Consider the following 20,089-nt stretch of genomic DNA (forward strand, 5'->3'; position numbering starts at 1 on the left):
ACGTTGAGTAACACGAGAACAAGGTGAGAGCAGGGGCCAACGTTTCGACAAGTGGACTTGTCTTCTTGAAGGCCGTGTAATGCTGACGTGTAATGCTGTAGCTATATATATCAGCACTGCACGAAATTGCAATATGCTGCGTTTGGTGGTTACTAGATAAACATGCATCTTCGTTAAACGTTCACCTTTTGTGTTTTAGTCTCAGCGCAGCGTAAACCATACAATAGACATCGCATTTCCATAATACACCAGTTGCAAGATGCGCCTATTCTCAAGCTATACTAAAGAAATGTCGAAAGCTCTCTACTAAACGGTGTACAAAATTAATAAAAATAATTAGGCAAAAATGATTATATATACCAGTCTTTTTTACATCTCCCTAAAGGGGTTTTTACATCTCCCTAAAGCAACCGCCACTGCGTTACAATATCGTTTAAGCGTCAGTTCTATGTCCGGTAACAGTTTCTTATTGCAAGGAATTTTTCTTCGTATTGATACGCTCATCCTCGTTCCAGTTCGTATAGGCCTTCATTTCAGCAATATTAATAAAGTGAAACCGAAACCCTGCACTTATTGCACTCTATCATCCAACACCGAAAAGCCAATTGACGCCCCTTAATAAATTTCCTGTGCCGGAACACAATATACGGAACTGTTTCTGTGGGCGCTGCGAAGGCGTTACTTAGTCCTACACAGTGTCAACGTCCCACCAATACATTCTACGTCACACAGTGCACAGTCACAATTTATCACACAGCCGTCGGACGTCGCGTAACGCAGCAGCGCCTTCATAGCGGCTCGCGCTGACGTTCGTGTAAGCCAGTTTCCGAGATTTTTTTTTTCTGTAATGTGGCTGTTTGGGCTTGTTGGTATGGTATGGCATAGTGGTGAATTGTAGCGCAGATATACACAGCGACAGCAAAGACGAGATGACAGACGAACGCTCGTTTGCCATCTCGTCTTTGCAGTCGTTGCTTATATCTAGGCGTACTTACAAATCACCACTGTGTTTTTTCTGTTCTTTCTTCTTTTTTCTCTCGTCTTTCGCACCCCTTTCCCTCTCCCTCGGTACGGGGTAGCTAACCAGAGATACCCTCTGGTTAACCTTCCTTGTCCTTCCTTTGCCTTTATCTCTCTCTGCGCCGGGACGCGACAAAGCTTCCGCCCTTCATACAGGAAGCCACGCCTCTCTGCATGGTGACGCTTCCTAAGGCGCGGTGGAGGCCACGACAATAGCGCGAAGCGATAAGCGACCTTGAGCTTGAACGAGACACAGCTACACAAGGCCTGCCACAGAGACCACTGTCAAGGGGGTTTCCCCTGCCGGCCGACGCCGAGCGCACACGCAAATCCTGATGACGCCGCCGACAAGCAGCCGTCCGAGCAGCCCTGCCGGGGAGTGAAGAAAGCCCATCCGCTGCAAGCATAAACGGCTTTTGTGCCCGACGGTCGCCCCATCTCACGAGACAAGTTTTCTTCTAGCAGACGCCTTCAGAAGAAGAATAAGAAGAAAAGAAAGAAGAAATAGAAAACTGTTTTCCCCGAAGGTATAAGGATTTGACCTTTCGCAAACTTCACCTGAAACTGAAAATCCCGTTATCCTTTCATTCGGAGCTTCCACTCTCGGGTACAGCCACGAGGATGTTTCTGACGCCATCCGGGATTTATTAATTGATTCCAAGCAAATGCCCAGCTAAATTTTCTTCTTTTCGTTTTCCTTTTCACCGAAGTTTTCAACTCATTTTACATGATTGGGTTTCTTTAAATTCAACATAAAATTTATACTTTGTCGCAAATTTGCAACAGAAATAAAATTTTTAGGACATTTAGGAAAACGGAAAGAACGCCTTTCGCGATCGGTTCAACAGCGCAGAAATGCATTTTCTTGCTCTTTCATAGCGGTAAGTGTTACGGCTCTTTTCATCTCTCGACGGCTTGCGCCAGTGCTAAAAACTGTAATTGCGTCGTCATGACAATCACGACAAAAAAAAAATAATAAACACCATTTATCGAAGTAAAGATGATGGCACTGCGTTCCTCGACACAAGTACAGCTGATTCAGCGGACTAAAATAGCATCACGAGGTTACTTCAGAAGCTTCAAGTTCCGCAGGAGGACTTGCAACGCTACACCTACCAATTATCACCGCATTTCTTCTTAGCGCGATGCAGTACATCGCCCACCAAAAACAAAAATAATACTCTCTAATAGATATTTGCAAAGCGACTGTACAGGAATTGTTTGTCAACGTATGCCGGCTTTCGTGCCGATAGCGCGAAACGCAACTGCGGCTGCGAACAAGTGCGTCAGCGCGCGTCACAAAACTGAACAACGCATACACAAAAGTAAACGAGACGAATGCGAAGGGAGGCGGAACACTTTGTACCTAACGCGACAACCACTTGTTACCGCGCCGCGTACACGGCTCGTTTCTCCGAATGGCGCACGCGCGAAAAAGTGAGAGCACGGGGGAAGGGGGGGCTACCAACGTTACCGCATGATGCCTCATTCAACTCTAACTGCACGCGCTAACGCCACGCACTTCCGCAAATAATAAGAAAGGCAGCGGCAGGGGCCAGCAGCAGCAGCAGCCGGCGTTTACAGACAGCGACGTGTACTATATGCCGTGTCGGTGGCGGCGCGAGCCAGACGCTGCTGGGAGACGGCGGGCGCGGGAATAAATAACCGGAGCGTTATTTCGGCCCCGTCTCGTCCGGCCAGGGAGAACGAATTGCCCGGCCACGAGGGTCGTGATCGGGCGCCAGGTGCGCCCCCGTCCGATCGTTACGCCCGTTACGTGTACGCCCGCTTCTTCCTCGGCTTGCCGGATCATTCACGGTTGGGAAAGAACAACAATCGGACGCAGCCGCCACCGCCGCGGGGCGAAGGACCCCGTGGCTGCAGCCGAGCTTCAACGCAGAACCGCAGAACACACAACTCGGCGGCGTTGAAAGGATATACGAACGGGGCCTTGTGTACGGGCGGGCGAAACCGTTTTTCTTGTTGCACTTTCGTGAGCGAACTGCGTGTGCATCGTTTGGAAAACGCCAAGATGGAACAGCAGGGGGTTACGTTTCGGTTATATATAGAAGAACTTCCTAGTCTAGAAGAGCTTATTGGTTGGCTGGTTGATGTATTACGCAACACGACGTTCATCATTTTATATTTTTTAGCCGGAATAACAAAACGACACGAATATATAAAAGACAGGACAAGCGCGTCTCTTCTGTCTTTATTCTTCTCCTTAATTTTCGCGTTTTGTGGCGTTGAAAATTATGAACGTCGATGTCATTCACTTCCTGTTCATGACTTACAATTTCTAGCTGTCGTTTACTTAAGATCCGATTCCTCTCCGCGTTCCGGCTGCCCAACACAAGAGCCAGAGTTCAATACAATACTGACCTCGTGGAAGGGTAGGAATTGAAGTGATGGTCTGTTTTCATGTCCCCTAATGAGCACAGCGAGGCACGAGGTATACGCCGTAGTGGTGCTTGACCGTCTGAGTTCTGGGTTTCCCAAACATCCACCTAAACCTAAGCATTCGAATGTTGTTACATTCTGCGCCCATCAAAATGCGGCCGCCGCGGCCGACAAACGAACGTTTGACAAAAGCTTCAGTCATATAAAGCACGAACACAATGTTAAAGCTAGTACCGACTGGTTCGTACCATAACTTCGGACAAACAATGAGCGACAAACTTTCATATAATTTAACTTATTTGTTCAGCAGGGTGGCTGATATTAGGAAGAATTAAGCGTATAATGGGCCAATGTGCGCCTTTAATCTTTTCTTTTGCGTACTTTCCTGTTTGTTCATAAAATGTTTCTTCCTTATAATGCTTTTGTTCATTTGCGTATAGTGTAAGCATTGTTACGGACGTTACGGATAAATTAAATTTAATTTCATGTCTGAGCTTTTACGGGCCAAAACCACTTCATGATTATGGTGGTGCCAAAACCACTTACGGGCCAAAACCACTTCACGCCGTGGTGGTGGTGGGGGGGTCTTCAGATTAATTTGGATACCTGGAGTTCTTTAACGTGCACCCAATGCCCGGAACGTACACGGGCGTTTCTGAACTTTGCCGCCACGGAAACGCAGCCGCGGCGGCCGGGATTCGATCCCGCGCCCTCGCACTTATAACAGTGCAAGGCCAAAGCCACTACGCTACCACGGCGGGTGCGGACAAATGGAAAGAAGTATCTTTACGCTATCGGTATTAAAAATGTACAGCTGAAAATGTGGTGGCCAAAACGATGAAGTACATAAAAAAAAAACGGCGCGCCATTTCATTATGATTACGTGAGCCAGTAAGTCGTCCTCTACATCGCAACCACTGTTATTGCCTCGTCCCGTTATTGCTGTGCCTATTGGGAAATTAAGTGTCTTGCTTGCAAATTTTGACAACTTCTTTAGTTGTCTCACTCTCTATTACGTCCGACCTTCCTTCGGTACGGGGCGCGGATTCCTTGTGAAATCTTTTGCGGCGGGCTTTTCGTTTGCGCCCCTCCGCACCTTTGTTCGGTTAAATAAACTTTAACTTGATTTGAAGCAGTGACCTCATATTTAGCGGAGCCACCGCGAAACGCTCCAGACGTGTGTGCGCGCACGCAAACACACGCAAACACACAAACAAACACACAAACACACAGCGTGTTTGCAGATATGTTACGTCAGCGGTTCCGACTTGCAGCATGCAACACACCGCAGACGCGGCGCCTACACACGCTGACGCCATTCAGCTCGATGCTGGCTCTCTCAAAAAGCCGACGCTTTCTCGCTTGAATGAAGACCTGGAGGCGTGCCGCACGCGCAACGGTTCTGCCCTCAGACGTAATTTCGCAGTGTAATAAGGCGCCACGAGAGGCGTCCAAGCAAAGAGACGCCGGCGCAAGCCTTCTCTCTGTTCGTTCCTATGACCCGTCATCGCCTCTTCGGGATGCCGCAACAGATGCGCACAACTTCATCTCGCTCACAACTCGCGTGCGTATGCGGCTAGCTAGCTAATTACACGAAGTGCACGAAAAATGGGGCCATAGTCCCCGTCCACATCGTTACGTCACCGTTTGAACAACCTCGTCCGTTTACATAATCAACGCCACCTGCGCGCGTGCTGTGTTTGCAGTGCCTGAGAACACGCATCTCCACACGACCCTCGGGAAACGGGGAAAAACACACACTCAAGAAAGAAGGAGAAAAAAAAATGAAAGAAAGAAAAAGGAAAGGTGGGGAGGGGGGGATGGCGGCAACGCCTATAGCAAAGAGTCCAGCCAATGCTTATTCACAGGCGAATGCCGAAGAAATATTTCGCCAGTCGACCCAGCGTCGTGAACTGGCGATAGTATTCCGAGGATTGCACTGAAGTTTACCGCTTACAGCCTGTTGCTATTCCAACAGCAACTCTCGCATAAGAAATAATAAAGGAAATATGACAAAGAAGCCTCGAACGTTCTCTCGTTGGCATTAAATAAAAGAACGGCCTCCCCCCTCCTCCCCCTCCCTCCGAGCATTTGTGCTCCCCTCCCAGCAAAGAACACCTATAGCGTAGTTATGATGAAGAAGATGCGCACAACTTCATCTCGCTGGCAAGTCGCGTGCGTATGCGGCTAGTTAGCTAGTTACGCGAAGCAGCGTAGTTATGCATGGACAGCGTAGTTATGAGCGGCGTATAGTAGAATGAGCAGCGTAGTTATGCATGACTTGAGGGCTTTTCTACTCCACATGTTTTACAGCGCTGTCTTTTGATGCGAAATCGTCACATGGCCGACTGAGCGAGAAAGCCGCCGGCGTCTGTATAGCAGCGAAGCATTGGCTGCGACGCCACGTCACGAGCGCGCCTCGACAGAGCAGAGCGGGTGAAAGGGTACACCTGCTGTCCGGAAAGAAAGGGGGGAGGGGGGGGGGCTAAATCAGCAGAAAAAGCCGTACCCGCACTTGAAGATCTCTGAAAACACGTCGTCTATATTTGCCTTGCGCATGCCGATAATTCATCGACACAGTAGCACGATAGGTGTAATGGCCTTTGTGTTTGTTGCAGACGGTCGATGGTGAGGCCATCGCTACGAAGTCATATTGCACTCCATTCTACGCCAGAGAGCTGTCCTCACTTTTCGTTCGATTTTTGGAGCCGGCAATACGCGGATAGGTACGGCATTTTCTCTAGCGCGCCATCGTTATAGGTGCCCACCGTCATCAGCGTCGGCGCCGACGTCTATAAAGCGTGGGCGTGGAGCAAACGTGCGCGATCGAATTGAGCTTTCACCTTCCCCGCCCCTTTCCTTGACAGCTCGAGCGGCGGCGACAGATGGAGGCTGCGGCGGAAGGAAGACAAACGGAGCCGCACGCTGAGGAGGTCAAGTAAACGGCCGATCTAGCGAAGGACGTGCCAGAAGATGGTCATGAAAAAAAAAAAAAAAACATTCCTGGAAGCGTTAGCTGTAAAGCAACGGACTGAGCCTGTGGGTCGACGTGGTTCGAAATAAAATGGATACAAATAAGAAATAAGCAAACTTTCCTCTGACGGTCTGACGGGAAGTGCCATTTTCCGTCAAGTAGCTCCTGAAGCGACGTTGGTGAGACGCAGAAAGCCATGCGTGAACGCTTGCCGAGAGCATTCATATGAAGTACGTGATGTGCTAGTAAAACGCGACATATATTTCCCATTTTCCCCGCCACCGAGCCAACGTCTGTAAAGCGTGGACGTGATGTGATGCAAACGTGCGCGACGGAATGACATCTAGTTATTTCTGGATGTTTTCTTTTTATTGCGATAGCAATTGTATGGACACTTCTACTGGATTTCTGCCGTCGTCGCCGTCGCCGTGAGGTTCCCTATAGATAAAATCTTCGCCGCGCGCCGTATGCCCGAGCGGAAGCGTGCGGGGACGCGCGCTATCACGGAGAGCGAACGCACTCAATCACCCACACGCAAGCAAGGAAGCGGGAATCCAGCGCCGGAGGGAGCGCGGGGGGGGGGGGGGGGGGGGGCGCACTTTTACGCTGCCAACAACCACGCTCGTCGCTCGTCCGCGCCGTCTCTTATCTCCACACGACTCTGACCTTTATGCGCCGTGCATTCGCCGCTCAGTTTCCGTTGAAGCGATAGACCGCACGTATACTTCGCCCGCTGCTGCGGCGTATATATGCGCTTGCTGCCAGGGTTTTGACAGTCGTTGTCTGCAGTCATTCAGTGTGATCTATTCAGGTTTGTTTGTGCGCGCTCACATTACGCTTGTTCAATCAGTTAGTAATAGTCGGGCCACATTTTCCAACGCACGCTACACATGCAATGCTGCCCGGGTCGGCAGTGCAGCGCTACAGATGTGTCCCTTCGCACGCGCTTCGAACACCACCGTTTCACACGCGCCTCCTCGTGGTCATCGAGTCTCTCTTCATGTCGGTCTACTTACGCCGCAGCACACCTGCTAACTTAATCAGCTCATGTTTACTACAATTCATATTGCTACCAAAGCCGCTCACCTTACTTCGTATGACATTGCTGTGTTGCTATCGCATTCATTGCTTCGCCCTTAGGGCGAAACTGTGACATTTTTTTTTACGCCGCTGATACGGCGTTATCAAAAACGCGTTAAACCTAGATTTCTCCACGTCAAACCATATTCCAGAAAACGTTATCGTCAACCGGCAGATACCAGATGAAGAGGCGATTCTCCTAATAAGGCAGCAAAACTACTGACAAGATAAGGTTCTGCGATAAGCTGGGCAGCTCTGGAGCCTTTACTAATAGAATAAGTCGCTTAGGTGACCTTATGTAATCAATGCACTTCTGAGCAAAAATGGTCAGGGGAGAGCTATTATACAACGACAAGAAACCGGTGTGGCGAGTTTTTCTCAGATCCATGCTCTAGGAGAGACGAAACGATGGCATGAAATGACTGCTGCAAAAGCGAGTATAAATTGAAGTATGGAAAACTGGCTCCCTGCTATATATGGCTCGTCGTTACATATACAGCATATGGTCCCTTCGTCGTGCCTCGACGTCCGCATAACATTATTTCATCTTAAGTACGTGCGACTGGCCGGTCGCTATAACGTGCACTCGGAAACGCTGATGAAGGCGCGAGACGTGCCCGATAAGAGTTGAGATCACCTACACGCAGAAAACGCACACAGCGAGCTCGACGAGATAGAGAGAGAGAGAGAGAGAGAGAGAGAAAAAAAGAAAACAAAGAAAATAAAAGATGACACAACTAAGAAAATGAGCGCGCAGCTGCGGGAAGCTCCGTGGGAAGGCACGGACTTTCTTCCGCGGATGATATCGCGTTTCAACCCCATCGCTGATTCCAGCAGAATACGGCAGCACGCCTGGTATAGCGGCAGCGCGCTCTGGTGGCGAACACTCGAGCGCGCGCGCGCCACGTGAACTTCGCGCGGGCATCACCCACTGCGGCTTTACGGACACTGTTTTCCACCAAGCAAGACAATGCTTTTAAATATAAGGCACAATTCTAGACCTTCCAATATTTTTCTCTGGAAAGAACGTCGACTAATGCCAAGTTCACAAATCAAGCAAAGTAACGGAGTATCACAAGCTTATCTAACCAAAGCAACATTTTCTGCCAAATCAATGTCGCCTGCGTTCTTGTAATGAAATGTTCCAGCGGATGGGCAGGAAAACAGTATCACGAGCTCATACATACGTACTCAACCTGCTAGCGTCGGCGGGTTACCAGTTTACTATCTTACAATGAGTGTGTGTGTGTGTGTGTGTGTGTGTGTGTGTGTGTGTGTGTGTGTGTGTGTGTGTGTGTGTGTGTGTGTGTGTGTGTGTGTGTGTGTGTGTGTGTGTGTGTGTGTGTGTGTGTGTGTGTGTGTGTGTGTGTGTGTGTGTGTGTGTGTGTGTGTGTGTGTGTGAGAGACGCACTTAAAGAGCCGCGCAGTGTCGCGCGATCGAGGCCGATCATTACACGACTCGGGTCATGCTTGAGGTGTTCGCGTTGCAAAGGGCGGCCATTTTTAAGCTTCGTCACGGCAGCTCCTGACAGTGACCCGTTTCGAAGAGCGCCCAACGGGGGTGCAGGATACAGCCATGAGGAGGGACGCACCCCCTTCGTTCCCCCCCGCCCGTACGGTCCCATAGCGGAAACTAAGCCATTGCGGACCGGTCCGTCGCGGTTATATGGAAACGGATTCGAAATTGGCACGGCCGCCTCTACGAAGACGCTTCGTCTTGCGATCTGGCCAGCGTCTCCTCTCGCCCGGCGGAGGGTTGAGCGCGCGTGCGCGCGCTTCACGCTACGATGCTTTATTCGCAGCAGTTGCCGCCTCCAGGCATGCAACGTCGGTGTAGAGCGCGTGTGCGCTCTTTCAGTCGGTTCAGTGGGGAGCGGCAGTGAAATGTATTACGCGTCGCCGCCGCCGCCGACGGTGTAGTTGCGACACGACGCGGCTGCGTGCATAATGCCAAGGTTGGTGCACGCCACCAGTCAGAAAGCCGGGTCGGTCGGTCGCTCGCCAAGCTTGGTCGCCTTTCAGTGGCGCGTACTCATTTTCCGCGAAATAAAACACTGATGAAACCTTTATTAGTTGCGCGCGCGCGCGGTTTTGGCCTGTAGAGAGATGCGGAGGGAAGAGACAAGCGACCAGGGGGACTCGCTGAAGAAGACGCCGAAATCCGGTTCAAAGACGAAATCATATCAAGGCACCTGTTTGATAGGGCAGCATTAGGGAACATCTTTACCCCATTTCGCAAATAGAAGATAACATACAGTCCCATCAGCATGATCAAGCAACGCAATCTTAGGCAGCACTCTTATTGCAAAGTTGAACGGACACACGGGCAGACTACTACTCGGGTACAGCCGGCACAGCGGATAAAAGACCACGGATGATTCGTGTGCCAACGTTTCTGGCCACACACTAAAGTTTCTGACCGACCAGTACATATACATCCAAGTCCACCAGTGGACAGTCAATACGCACTGGGCAAGGCTATGCAATGCGAGTGAAAAAGGTGACAGCAGAGATAGCTGTTTTTCTTCCAATCTCGACTTCTCTTCAAGCTCCTCAGGCCGCCACTACGACGGCTACACGTGAACAGCGCGTATACAGGAAGTCAGCCACAGTGCCCAGAGACAGTTAAACTTAAGTTCACATTTCCCCTTCACTCTTCTATTTCCGCCTTCCACACTTATTTCGATGGATTTAGCCCCCCCCCCCCCCCCCCCCCCCCCCCCCTTCCTTCTCAATGCGATACCAATCACGATGCCTGCAGCCATGCTTGCCCACAGTAGCGGCACCCACGGTCAACCCCTTTATCGTTCCTCCTATCCATATCTGCATCTTTTTTATGCGCGTAAACAAACGTCCATTCAAAGAGCCCACTCAATGATAGGTGAAAGAGCGTACCCGGGTACCACCGGTCACACAATTGATCCATAAAAAGCGTGCCTGCTTTCGCTGCTCGCGCGTATACAGTATACGGCGTGCGTAATAGCGGGAGCAACACACGATTATGCGCATCGCGAGGCCCACGCAGACGGCTGTCGCCAAACCGAAAGAGTGAGACAGCAGGCAGGCAGGCAGACACGGCTAAAAGCGGAGACGCGGGGACAACGAGAGTGGCGCTGGTCGTGAAGCGACACAATTGCCGGAAGAGGCAGAGCGCAACCGGGCCAAGGTTTCCCTTCTAATATACAAAAAAATAATAATAATAAAAAGAAAAAAGCAACGGGAGACGAGGCCGCCCTTTCCAGAGCGAGAGACCCAGTGCGTCGTGCCTCTCTTCCGGCCATGCATGCGGGGGAGATGCACGCGTCCGCATAATGCGCTCTGACACACAGCGTACAGTACTATTCGGCGCGCACCGTGCACGCGTGTCATATCAGACGGCCACCGCAGTGGTTCTACACAATGGCTGCTCGTCGGACGTGGGGCGCACGATTCGGGCGATCCACTCGCTTCGTGTGTGCTGCGATGAACAACAGCTCAAGGACGTTCCTCATCTGGCCGTTCTTTTTCTGAGCGATATGATGCGTTGTGAAATAAAGCGCGAGGACAATGCAGTTCCGTTCTCTTTTTTGAAGATGGCCTCTTCGTCGCATAACAGGCACTAGAACTCTTCCGCTATCTCTATACTGCACCGGTCGCTTTACATCTCGGGTCGTGGAATGAGTCAGTATGACCCGAGAATTAAAAAAAAAAAAAAAAAAAAAAAAAAACCGGACGGTAAAATAGAACCCATCTTCGACCGAAAGTGACGCATTTTTCGGCCTTCGCTTCGGTTTTGGTTCGACACTACCTATAGTATTCCTTAATATATCCCAAAGCTTCTAATGTAAAAGAAAAAAAAGATAGGGTAGATTATTCTGTTCCTGTGTATGATATTTTCTTGGGCGCGGGGTTCACAGAAATACCCCTCACAAGGTAAATGCATTCGGTGCTACGACTTCACCAAAATCCAAAATGAGCTGGCATGCGTTGTAAAGCGGCATAATAATTTACAAAGCATGTTTAATAAGTACACCTTTCTACCTAACAAGGCTTCGATCAGAAATTTTAATCCGGTTTAATTAGCTTCCAGACATTATGACATAAGACGAGCGTTTCATCGGCTAATTGCGTTGGTTTCTCCGTACGACATCTAAGGAGCAAAATTTGTACCGTGTCGCACTAGGTTGTTGAAGTCTACGCTTCCCTTTGGATATCCGCAGGGGTATACAGTACCTCAGTACCACGTACTGTTCCAGCGATACGCAGGAAAAAAAGAGAAATTAAGTGAATACGCTCTAATAGAGATGAATATCAACAACCGATGTCTCTACGGTGGGTTGATTCGGGTATGACAGACGGCACCGCGTTTAAGTGCAGAAAGCTCCGCGCCACCAAACATGCGCTCCACGTCCCCGTGAGGACGAGGAGATTCGACGCACCGGCTGAGCTCTGCAGCGGCGCACCGTTCGGAAATCACCGTCTTTAATGCAGCGCACGCTTAGATGAACTACTCTGCAGCAGCAACGGCGGCTTTCCTGCGCAGCGCTGCAGCCGGCGGAGCAAGCGCATCTCGATGACGAGCGGAGGATCCTGAACGCGCCGCCGCGTGACGCGCCACGGCGCAGTATAGTACACCGCGAGCAGCCTGCCCTCGTCGCGATCTGCATATCGCTTGACTCGATCGCACGAAACCCGCTAACCTCGTCTGTGTGCACGACAGAATTACCGCTCGCACAAAGTGGCCGCACGTATACAGAGCGGAGTGACCAAACCTGTCCGGTCTTCGCGTAACGCGAACAAATGCGCGCACGCGTATTCTTTCTCGACTCACCCTCAGCGAAAAGCGAGCGTTCGCTTTCTCTCCACCGACCACGCAACGAGGGACGCTGGGTCTCAGAAGAGGTCGCCCTCCCGAAGCCTTCCGCCGCGTAGAAAAAACTGCCCTAATCGCAGGTTTATATTAATCGCCCATACAGATAAAGCCTTTGTTCCGGGATATGGTACAGCCCGGAAGACAATGTTCTTGCACGTGCCTAATGACTCGGTACCTGTGCGCGCGGCTGTTGTAGCGCCAGAAAGAACGAGCGCGCGGTATTGATGGCATGCCGCTCTGGTTAACCTCGCGGGTTTTCTCTTTCGTCCCGCTAACCCCGTGTGTGTGTCAGCACCCCGAGTACGAAGGGCAACTGAACTGCCGTTGTTTAGAGCTCGTGAGTCGTTTCACCTCGCGACCGTATCTCTTGCGCTCGGAAACCCGGAAGAAGACCGGAGCAGATTCTTGCGCCGTCCTTCAGGGCGGCTCTTATTAATGATGCGCTCACGGACGGTCCATCTCTGGTCGCCCCACAGGGAAGCCCTTGGGCCAAAGGAAGCGCTACAATAATTCGCGAGCTTAACGTGCCTCAGAAAAATAAGAATAGATATATCACCTCTGTTTCTTTTGTTTTCTTGGGAAGCTGAATAAAATAATAAGAAAGAAATAATGAAGGAAGGAAATAAGGAAAGAAATGAAGAAGGAATATTACTTCCGCAAAGGCATGGTAGCGCCGACAGGAACTGAATGACAAGTGCATGGAGGCAACTATGCAGCTGCGCTTCTGGGTACGAGGTCGTGAGTTCGACTCCCGGCCGCCGCGACGGCGTTAGATGGGGAGGTAACCAATCTGCAGGGCTCCACGCGATAGCAGGAAAGGGTGACACGTGGTATAGCTTGTCTTCAGCGTCTTCAGTCTGCACGTTCTGCAGTGGCGTCGCAGGCGGGGCAGAGAAGTGCAGAGTCTACACTTCCGATGCAACATCTATCAGCGCCCGCTACTGACACTGCGTTCGCAAGGTGTGGAAAGTAAAATTTAATCTACCGGAATTTCAGAAAACGTTAAACAAACCCACATGGTACAATTTAACCCAGGAGCTTTCTGAAACTTGGGCGTATATGATGGCCGACGTGCGTTGATGGGAACAAAAAAGAAAAAAAAAAACGGAAGGAAGGAAGGAAGGAAGGAAGAAAACGCCGGGCGCCGTTTTAGTAGCCTCCGTATACCCTTTCCCCAGCTCTATCACAACAGACGAAGCCACCTAATCTTAGCTGTTCCCGTACATGCTCCCGCACTATACACTCCAACCTACTCCACCGGCTCCCATAAACGGCAGCTCACCAAGAAGCGGAGGTAAGCCTGCCTATAGGCCACCTGGTATATAAGGCCCGGACAATGACAATCCTCACAACTGCGCGGCCGACGCAACCGGTGCCCGCACGAGAGGAAACACCAGCGGCCGGCGAGTTTCCTCTCGCGTATATTTACTACGCGCGACTTCCCTCCGCGGTGGTGCGCAATAGAAGCCGACCAGGCGAGGGCGGACCGCGCAGTTCAGGATTACGACATACTGTTTTCGCGTGATCCACATGGCTCGGCGATAAAAAGGAAACGCAGAGTAGGAGGTCTCTTGAGCAACAGGAGAGAGAGAGAGACAAAGAAAGATATACGTAGGAGCGGGGGAAAAAAAGTAAGAAAAAAAAAGATAAATAGACGAAGCGTCAGACAGAGAGCTGGGTAGGAAAGCTAAATAAGGCCGGCCCGAGGCACACTCCGCGTCTGCTGGCCTCCGCAAGCCGCCGTGTGCGTGAGCCACTCAGCTTGTTGCGTAATATAGCCATTCTACGTCTTCTTAATCCAGTACGTGCGTGCGCGCCGGAGCCGACGCTTTACTGCACCGAGACCGGATTCTCGGTACTCCGAAAGGGCGCTCGGAGCCGCTTGACAGCAAACCAGTCTTCATTCTTTTCGCACTTCATTATAACACAAAATTAAGAAGACAAAGGAAACAACTTGAAAAAGAAATTAAGAGGAAATTAAGATAAGTATAAAGGGCTTCAATGAAGTGAAATTCACGCCTCCCTTGACCCCAGCAAGCACTTTCAGGAAGGTTCTCTCTATCTCACTTCTTTATCTTTATCACTGCTTCTATCTTCCCTCTATCACTCGCCATATTCGTTCTTAACACAGCGAAGAAAGAACCTGTTACGATTGCGACCAACGTAAGAAGGACTGACGTTGGGCTAATTGGGCTTGCATAAGTGTTGAAGGGAATTAGGGCTAAGTAAAGACGCACGCCAGGTACAGGGGACGAACACGAGCGCTGTTGTGAACAATCGTTATGGCGAACGTGCGAAGTAAAAAATAACAATACCGAAGCACACCCTAAGTACGGGGCAGCGGTATACTATACAGCTGCTATAGGCGATACTCCAGCCGCGACTGCTGAAATCCAACATGAAGCGTAAAACGACCTGTCTACGGTAGAGAAATAAAAGCGGGAAGATTTAGCGCAGTCACGAAACGCATTTTGCGCGCAAGACCTTCCCACCGCCAGCACGCGCGCTCTTTCAGTGCGCCGTTACGAGCACCTGTCCGGGGTTGCCCGAATGAATGGACTTTTTTCTCGGCAATTCGGTCGCCGCTAGATAGCCCATTACTGGCCGGACAGAAAATCAAGCTGTTCAAACCGCGGCAAACAGGAACGCGCGTTCGGAAGGTATCAAAGGAGAAGGCTGCATTATGGCGAAGAACGAGACAGTGATTGAACGCTGCGATGATTTATAGCTATAGAAGGCACGTTTGGGAACGTTCGGGAATAAGGCAGACCACCGAGAATGACGCCTCGTTCCGTGCGGTCGAGACAAACGGCAAAAGTAAACTGTTATTACGTTTCCTCGTTAAGAGAGCTGTCTGAATTAGGTTGCGTTCTTTCACATAGTCAAGAAAAATAAATTAGAAACATTACGGCGACGGCAGCAGCAATTACGTGGGTTTCACGCGTCGAAGCTACAGCAGGGCTATGCTGCTGCAACAGGGGCTTTGTATTAGTTTTGGCCAAGTGTGATTTCCAAACGTTCACGAATACAGGGAGATCTAGAATTGAAGAACCCAAAGTTTGCGGCCGCTATAGCCCTTTTGCATAAAGTAACAAAATATTAAGTGTTTGGGTTTTGTCAGTCCATCCGTCAGTCTTCTTTTTTTCTCTCTCTTTCAAGCGGTCGCTGTTGTTTCCGCGTAAAAGAAAAAAAAAGAGAATCGCAGCGTTGATGTGGCTTCTGCCCGTGCGCAGTATCGTTAAGACTCTTCGAGTACGTACGTTAAGCCGCTTGCGGCTGCTTTTTTCGAAACTCTCTATTGCTTCTTCCCTCTCGCGTTTCATACCAGCGCGATAGCACATACCTGGAAGGAAACGTTCACACTGCCGCAGCTTCCGCGCTCTCCTCGCGAAAAAAAAAAAGTTTATCATATTAGTATACCATCCGGTTCGTGGCCTATCCCCCATAGTAGATTTGTGCCATTGTACAAGGAATAACAATCATCATCAAAAGAGTCCGCACATCTGTGCGAAGCTGCACCTCTACTTTTTACAAAACCAGGAGCGGGTGCGTCATACGCGGGAAACGGCGAGATTCTTTCGCCGCGCCAGGTCGGGAGGGAGGAGCCCAAGTACATATGGGGCCCCATCCCCCTTGTTCAGTCAGAACGGTACAGCCACTGCAGCTAGCGGGCATATCTTTTCTCCTTTCTTTTTCTTTTCAGCAGCGCGGCGGCTCCCGCGGCAACGCCACGAGCCCACCGGGATTAAACGGTTCTCGACGGCGCGTCGGCACCAACCCGGATATTTACCATGTCCAAACGGCGACCGACTGTACTTCCCTTCCGCTCGCGGGGCTGTACGAGCGTGACCCCACGGTGGTGTGGGGTTCTGCTGAAAACCGCGCTCGTATAATACGTAACGGATGGGAAGCTCGGCGGGCATAAAGACGAAGCGAGGAAAAGAAGCCGCGCGCCGGTCGGAAACGGCGTAAGCTTGCGCAAGGCGCGCGTACAACGCTGGCGCGCAATAGGAAAATGGGACGTGCCCGCTGCTCCGTACGCGGTCGCCGCGGGAAACAACCGCTTCCATCACTCGCACTTTGAGGAAGACAGCAAAGAAAGAAAGAAGAAAGATAGAAAGAAGGAAAGAAAGAACATGAAGAGGAAATAAAATGCGAGAAGAAACGTGGAGAGGTGCGGTGACGTATATCGATTATTTCTGCGTGTCTCCATTTTTTTTTCTTATTTACAGAAGGCCTGCAATGAGTATAAGCGGCCGGGGAAAAGGCAATAGAAGAAGCGAGCTTATTTCCAAACGAAAAAGAAAATTAAATTATGGGGTTTTAGGTGCCAAAACCACGATATGATTATGAGGCACGCCGTATAGTGGGCGACTCCGGAATAATTTGGACCGCCTGGGGATCTTTACCGTGCACCTAAATCTAAGTACACGGGTGTTTTCGCATTTCGCCCCCCTCGAAATGCGGCCGCCATGGCCAGGATTTGATCCCGCGACCTCGTGCTTAGCAGCCCAACACCACAGCCGCTAAGCAACCACGGCGGATTCATTTCCAATCACCCACTGTGTTGTGTTCTCTTTTTTCGTACACAGCAGAGTCAAGAATCCCCTCGCGACCTGCGACAACACCTGCACGCCCGATTTCGCTTCTTGACAAGAAAGCTGCAGCAAGTGTGCGGCCAGCACAAGACCAAATACACGCAAAAAGAACGAACGAGGCCATGCAACTAGCTCGGCTGAATATATCCCTGAAGCAGCATGCGCGAGCGCCCTTTTGAAGCTGCCGATTTCAGTGCCGTTATCTATACGCGCTCTTCAACGTGACCCCGTGGTCAAAGGGTCAATTTCCAACACTCTTATCGGAGAACGATCTGCTGTGCGCGACTGTGGTACACCTTGACGGCCACAACCTGTGCGTATACCAGCGGGTGACCTCGAGAAGCGCTGACTGCAACTAGACACCTGCTGAACAGGTAAACATAATTAATCAAAATTGAAGTTTTGCCACTTGTTAAGCAGAAACGCTTGCCTAGACAGTAATTATGTTTCGTTAAATAAAGAGAAACAAGAGGTTATACACACAAATCCATATACGAGTATGCATATATGTAGTTGGTCATGATTCACTTCCAAATAATATTTTCAGTACAAGGAAAGGAAAAAGACCACAGAGAAGCACACACACACCACTGTCCATGTGTGCTTCTCTGTCCTCTTGTGTGCAGAGACAATCGCTTTCCGTCGTGCTGAACCAATTGTATGACCAGCCTTTATCGGAAGAAAGAATTCTGCAACATCGACGCGACTCAACATCGCATCAGAAGGCCGTGCAAGCTGCGCTTCCGAACGTCTGTGATCGGAACGCCTTTTCTGTTACCTATTGCTGTGTTTTTTATTTCTTTTTTTCGCTCTTCTCTCTCTCTCTCTCTTTGCACTCTTTCCAACCCCTATATCCCCCACCCTAGTGTATGGTAGCAAACCGGAGAATCGCTTCTGGTCAACGAGATCCCTGCCTTTCCTCTCTCTCTCTCTCTCTCTCTCTTTCTCTCTCTCGTCATTGCTCGCGTTGGAAAAATGATTTGTAAATCAACTTGAGACACACAAAGTTGCCGTTCGGCGCGTGCACCCATTTGCTAAAGTAACAGACTGCCCCTACAGAAGCTTCGTTGCTTAAATGCGCTCTATAGGTTGGGAGGGGACGCTGCACCACTCTTCACCTTAGCCCCAGGCGCGCAACAGAAATCCTGCGACAAGGCTCAGTGACTGATCTAGTTGAACACGATAAGACTTCGAAACTCTTGACAAAAGAGCGTACTGCTGGAGCCGCAGGATGTGGCCACCCCATACTTTGAAAAAACTAATGGTGCGCTTCGCGCATCCAAGCCATTTCTAGTGCTCTTTAGGGTCAAATCATTCACAATATTTTGCATACAGCTTCTTGTAATATTTCTGCATGTTTATGTCCATTGTGAGCTTGCGTTCGTGGAGCATATATCGCGACACTTCTCAGTCATTTTTCATGCGGAGTAGCTTGTTAGGCCTGACGCTGCACAATCTCTCGCGCTTCAACTGAAGTCATCGGACGACATGCAAAACCTGGAAGGGCGCTTCTCCCCACACCTCGTTTGACCTAGCCAAGATGGCGGACCTCGGGCTAGAATAGTAATTGAAGTGTCAACATATGGGCTGGTGACATCATTCCTGAACAAACCCCCCCCCCCCCCCTCCCCACCATTACGCTATCAAAACGCGCTGTCTCCAACTCGGCCATCTTGGTAAAGGCAAGTGAGATGTGTGGTAAAGCCTACTTACGTAACTTTGCATATCGGATGCTGCTATCGCGAGTTTATTGTGGACACTCACAAGCAATGACGCGGAACAATAATGTTTGAACACTGGCCGGTGCAGATCCTATCCGCTCCTATCGATAGAGGGCGCAAGGAATGGGATCACCGTAGCAGAACGCGCTCGAGGCTTCATGAGGTCAGCCGACCCGACCTTGGCCGCGCGCTCACGTCGCCGCCACGCTGTCCAGTCGACTGCCGCAGGGAGGAAAATAAGACGAAAAAAAAAAGAAAAAGAAAAGAAAGACGGCGTGCTTTTGCGCGCGCCCGACGCAGTCAGCGGCGCGCATTGGGTCTGATAAGAGAAGGCAGTTCAAGATGCCGTAAACGACCGAGACACATATGTGCTACTTTATGGACAAACGCTACGCCCTACAGGCTGTTCGCAATCTGCTGTACAGGCTGCTAACATGCCGGCCCTCCACTGCTATAAATTTGCTCCGAGGTAACCGTGTGCGAGACGAAAATATAGTAATACTAACCGTCAAGCCTTCTAGCAAAGTAGCGAGCGGGCAAATTAGTTAGTAGCAGTCTCGTCAAGTCGCTAACACACTAGATTCTTGCTCCTATCGTAGTATCATTCTGCTTTTTCTGTAAGGAAAATGCTGAATGAAGAACCTGCATTTTAATATGTTTGAAATGAGTACGTCGAGAGAGCTGGCAGAAATGGGACCACAATATAAGGTATGACGATGAACCAGGTGGCACCAAAGTAGCACGTCAAACGTCAAACCATCTAGCTTTGAATTTAAACATTCAAGTTGGCGTTATCTTATCAGGCAGGCTTCTGATATACTGGCGTCAAGTTGATGGCCTCCAAGCAATAGGAAACTCGAGATATCGGAGCGGCTAGCGAGAGAGAAAAAGGTCCTTGTGCTCCACGCTGAAGTAATCAAGGCATACGAGGAAAACAGCAGAGCCGATCCATGTAAAAAAAAAAAAAGTTGAGACGTCGGTTTACGCGAAGTCCTGCGCGCTAGTCTTGGGCTACCTAAAAGCCTATGCTGCTGGTACACTCGTTCCTATTCGACACACGGTATATCTTTCGCAATACGTTAAACATTATCAGGCGAAGAGTGGGCGCAAGTGCGTCAGAACAGAACGAATCGGATTAGAGCATTTATTTCACCGCTCCTGCTACTGCATGGATATCGTCTAAATCTCTATCGAAAACGAGGACAGGACTGTCCGTCGTAGAAGGCGCGTACATTAAGACCTAATGCACAACCTTGAGCAGCGGCGTGGACATAGCGGGTACTTCTATACAGCTGTCGCTTTAATGTTTCCGTGACCCCGGTGCCAGCGCACAACTGTGAGAAGTTCTTGGTTTGTACAATTTAAGGGCTCGGGTTTTCTCGGAAAGCTTGTGTCAAGCGTGACTTGAAGAGCCGAACATGAAAGCAACGCGTAAGTGTAACAG

At 50.1% G+C, this 20,089-nt stretch overlaps 1 protein-coding gene across 4 annotated transcripts in view; it reads right to left on the minus strand.

Moving 5' to 3' along the window:
* LOC119442422 (serine/arginine repetitive matrix protein 1) overlaps window positions 1–20,089 on the minus strand; it is a 124,656-nt gene that overhangs the window by 3,664 nt on the left and 100,903 nt on the right. The window lies entirely within an intron of this gene.

Source organism: Dermacentor silvarum, chromosome 2 (assembly GCF_013339745.2).
Source record: "Dermacentor silvarum isolate Dsil-2018 chromosome 2, BIME_Dsil_1.4, whole genome shotgun sequence".
NCBI classification, from domain to species: Eukaryota; Metazoa; Arthropoda; class Arachnida; order Ixodida; family Ixodidae; genus Dermacentor; species Dermacentor silvarum.